General features: G+C 45.3%; 1 protein-coding gene across 1 annotated transcript in view; it reads right to left on the bottom strand.

Annotated features, from left to right (window-relative positions):
* LOC311228216 (zinc finger protein GLI2-like) overlaps positions 1-5,000 on the bottom strand; it is a gene marked incomplete at both ends in the record, with an annotated part of 29,971 nt that overhangs the window by 13,288 nt on the left and 11,683 nt on the right. The gene's annotated exons all lie outside the window — the stretch shown is intronic.

The following is a 5,000-nucleotide window of genomic DNA, read 5'->3' on the forward strand; positions in this document are numbered from 1 at the left end:
ACAACGCCGGGAGCTGTGAGCTGGATTCGAACAGGCGAATCCAGCGTCTCCGGTGTTGGTGACGAACGCAATCTCCGCTACGCCACCTGACCGCCCCCCAACCAGATTGAGTTTTAATAAAGGGATAGTTGTGTTTTTTAGAGCCCTATTTGCTACTTGTGATGATGTGGATCGGTAGAGTCCTTTCTCAGCACGATCCATGCTGTTCCTCACACGAGCTCTGGCTAGTCAGCCCACAAACCAATGCAGAGGCCATTTGCTTTATTCACTTTGCCGCCATATTGGTCAAGTTTGATGTGGTGTGAGGGACGGATGTGGAAGTGCCCGTTCACTTCGATGTTAAGACAACAGTCAGAATACAAGCTCATGGTTGCCGGACTCAACCCCCGTAGTTTTCATGTTTTGGAAGTGAATTAGTCATCAGCTCATTGAAATGGGTTCATAGCGATCTATGAAAACAAAGATGGCGGCGAGGTGAATAGGGCGAATGGGGTCGAGCTCCTGTCTGTACAAGCTGACTGAGGCTCGCTGAAATCTACTTTGTGTGCACCGTGGGGTAACTTTCAGTCAGCGTACACACAGGAGCTATAGACCCCATTGACTTTGCTTTGGTTTGTGGGAACAGCATGGATTGTGCTGAGAAAGGACTCTTATCGATCAACAACATCTTTGGTAAGTAAGACATGGGGCTAGGAGGTCCAAAATCACAACTATACCTTTAAGGACCATTACAGCCATTCAAAACCCAATGTATAGAGGTCAATCTGAAAATGACACTCTTGGAGATGCAGTACAAGGTTTTTGCCACGGTTTGCTCATCTGCAGTCATGCTTTTTTCTCCCCCATTTGAAGGGGAACCGTAGCCAATTTAAGAATGCTATTCCTATGATCGAAGACGGTCCAAAAATATTGAAAACTTGGGAGAGAGTAGCTCATGTTCACAAATATTGATCAAACTTTCCTAGACCATGGAAATAGCATGTTGGAATTCTTAATTTGAGAAGGTGTAAACTTTAAGTGACAAGAAACATGTGTACAACTTCCCAGAAGACCTAGACAGGGAGTAAGCTAGTGTCGTAGGTGATAAAAGGAAAAACAGGTCTTCATCACGAAAAAGAAAGGGTAAGAAAACCAAGCCCCTTCAGCCATTGACACCTCGTCTTCATCAAAGAGATCACACAGTAACGCCATCAATCACAGTTTGCCGCTCACTTTCCATTCGCCGGACAAGAAAGAAAAGGGGCGTGATTGTGCTCTCGGTGCGCACAATTTGTGGGGTGTGTGTGTGTGTGTGTGTGTGTGTTGGTGGGCGTCTGCTGCCTTTGACACATGAGTTCCTCTTTCACGAGGATTCCCCCGACCGAGACCATTAAAGCTACAATCCATCGTGGAGTCAAAAGGGCCCCGGTTGTTTGTACGGCGGAGCTCCTCCATTGGACGGAATTGCACACGTCTCAGCCGTTCTTCCCCGGGAGGAGATTGATGTGGTGCCCCGCGGTCTCGGCCGCGGGGCAGGTGTGTTCGGGGCGAGAGGTGCGCTGCAACTTGAAAGCGCTTCCCCCCTCGTTAGGGCTGCCGTTGTTTCCAGCGCACGGGACCAAGCTAAGTGCGGTGGGATTAGACCGAAACACAGCGGCCTGTTAGTTCCCCTGGTCTTTATTAATGGACTGAAGCCCCCCCTGGGGGGGGGGGGGGGGGGGGGGGGGGGGGGGGCAGGCTGGAGCGACTGGGCGGGGGATGGCTCCACCGAGGTTCCACTGAGGTTCCACTGAGGTTGTCTTTGTGTCCCATTTTCATTCATTCATTCATTCAATCTTTAATTGATCTCCAAGGATCATTACAATGACGTTGAGAAACACAGCACATAATAAATACAAAGAACACAATACAAAAGCAGAAAGTCAATCAATTAACCATTTAGATTAATTAAGACAACTACAGACTGTGGTGAAATGGTTGGCTATTAAAGATTTAAACTGACCAGTGGAAGTATTGAGTTTTAAAGTGCAATGCAAAACGTTCCACGTGTCGAGGGAACAGAAGCTAAAGGCAGATTTTCCTAATTCAGTACAAACTCTGTGGACTTTAAAGGAACACGCCAACATTTTGGGGAAATAGCTTACCGTCTTCTCCAGAGAGAGACAAGAAGATAGATACCAATTAACTCTCTGTCCGTTCAGTAGAAAGCTATCTGACTGCATGTTAGCCTAGCTTAGCACAATGAATGGAAGCGGACATGACCGGTTAGCCTTCGGGAAAGCCGAGTGTGATAATGTCCAGAGTTCCAGTCCAGTAATGAAGTGATGTAGGGTGGAAGATCACCAATAATGACTTCATACAGAAACAGATGCCAGTGCAAGTCATGTCTTTCTACCCGAGATGGATTATTTCCTCCAGTCAGTGGGGTTCATACTACTGTTCCATAGTATTTCACAATGTGTTATTTATATTGTTCCATCGCAGGCATCTTGGTGGGCAAACGACGAGTGATTGTAATCAACCAGCAGGTGATTATCATCACATGGCAGCTGTGGCCAATGAGCTGTGGCCTGGCTCCATGCTGGCTGATGTTACAAGAATACTGTGATCAAAAGCCATCAGCACAGTCACACTAACACACACAGAGTATCCAAACACACACAGCCATGTTGTCATTACTTGTGGGGACATTCCATTGGAATTCATTCTCTCAAACCAGCCCACAAATGAATGGAAGCGGATACGGACCTAGCCTAGCTTAAAGTTCCGGGAGAGGGGTTTAAGTGAAAAGTTAGGCTAGCTGATCCGTATTTGCTTCCATTCATTTGTGCTAAACTAGGCTAGCTTGCAGCCGGATAGCTTTCTGCTGAACATTGAGAGAGGAAATTGGCATCTATCTTCTTGTCTGACTCTGGAGGTAAGCACATTTCTCATAATGTTGGCGTGTTATTTTAAAGGGATAGTTATTATATATATATATTTTTTTATATATCTAATTACCAATCATGATGTTGATCGGTAGAGTCCATGCTGTTCCTCATACCATCTCTGGTTAGCCACAAACCAATGCAAATTCAATGGGGTTGAGCTCCTGTCTGTACAAGCTGACTGAGGCTCAGTGAAATTTAGTTTAGAGTAGATTTCAGTGAGCCTGAGGTCAGTCAGCTTAAGTACAGACCCCTCAACATCATCGTAAAGTAAGAAAATAGAGCTGTGGTTCCAAAACGATCAGAACTATCCCTTTAACCTAACCCTAAAATAGCCCCTTGGCTGATACATTTCTTTTTATAATAATAATTTGTGGGGACCTCACGAGAATAGTACACACACACACACACACACACACACACATACACATACACATACACATACACATACACATACACACACACACGCGCCGCTTGCTGATAAGAGCCCTCAGTGTGGTAGAGGGCACCTTTGTTATTTTAACCTCACGCTAATTGAACCTAATGGCCCTGAACACAGCAAGCCCACTGTCATCCCAATATGGCCGACCATAATCTCCCATAATCCCTTGTGGTTTTGACAGTGCGTCATTTGGACTGGAGGACTTTTACTTATTTACCATCAGAGTCCCGTTCAATCGGGGGAATTTGTACTTTTGCTAGAGTGGAGGAATTGTGTGCTTTTGACTGGGAGGAACAATGTGAGAGAGAGAGAGAGAGAGAGAGAGAGAGAGAGAGAGAGAGATAGATGTGACAAACAGCAACTCCCCAAACTCTGAACCCCCCCTCTCTCTCTATGCCCCCCTCACTTTCTTTCTTCATTCTACTCTCTTTCTCTCTCTTCATTCCTTTTCTCTCTCTCCCTCCTCCTCTCTCTCTCTCTCCCTCTCTCTTCATTCTCTATCTTCCACTTCTCTCCCCCTCTCTCTCACCCTCGCTTTCTCTCTTCCCCCCTCTCTCTCCCTCTCTTAGTTTTCGCTCTCTCTCCCCCCCCCCTCTCTCCCTCTCTCTCTGTCTTGTTCTGCTTCACTAGCTGTGTGGAATGCTCTAAGACTCTACTTGTTGTGATGGGAAGCCACGGTTTTCAACATGGGGTCAGGGGTCCTTGAGGGGGTCTGAGGGGGTATCAGGGGGTCCCCAGAAAAAGGTGTAATATTTTAATGTCTCTATTATTTCCTTGACTAGAAGTAGAGCCCAATGAGAGACTGTGACACTACAGAGTGACTATTCTGCTCATATGTTTCATACTCTTCACTGTTGTCTGTCCTCCTACAGTAATAGACACTGAATAACTAAATCTTCTCGGATGCAGTTCCCTAAGCCATCTTATCAAATGGGGCCCACAGCCTGATGTGTGTAAACCTTTGGGGTCCTCGACTGTGCTGTCAAATAGCGACCTCTAAGCAAAAATATCCCTTTGTTTACTTTTTTGTTTTGATCTGATGTGTGGGTTAAAGTTTAGTAACTTATTATACTGTGAATATCTCCAGACCTCCCTTGGCAGAGCCTGAGGTGTGGCCAGTAGTATCAACCCCTCCCCTCTATACCTTCTGAAATCCAACCCAGACAAACACAAAAACTGTAAACAAAGTGCAGTACCATGTCGTCATCCTTCACCCAGAGGCCCCTGTTTGACAACATCACAGATTCAAGTAAAAGTAGTACTTAAGATGTGCTTAAATATATTTAAATAATCATTTTGATGTACTTTTGGTTGTTTATTGAAATAATACACTTTAAATGTTTACTAAAGTACAACTTAAGTTTGGCAAACATCTCAGTGATTTAAAAGAAAAAAGTGACACTTACAGCATAATGACTACCATACTACACATATGCTTTGAATTAGTACACGGAAAGCACATAAGAAGTAGCAAAAATACATTGTCAGTATACTCTCAGAAAAGTACATAATTATGGCTAGAAATATACTTTTAACTGCAATAATCACGGCGAGAGCCTTCCTCTTCCCCCCCTGCTTCCACACCCTTATATGGGCAGCATCCGACCCCAGCATTCCCACGCTGCCAGAGGGACATCAATCAGCGCGGCTGT

Source organism: Notolepis coatsorum, assembly GCF_963971535.1.
Source record: "Notolepis coatsorum genome assembly, chromosome: 1".
NCBI lineage: Eukaryota > Metazoa > Chordata > Actinopteri > Aulopiformes > Paralepididae > Notolepis > Notolepis coatsorum.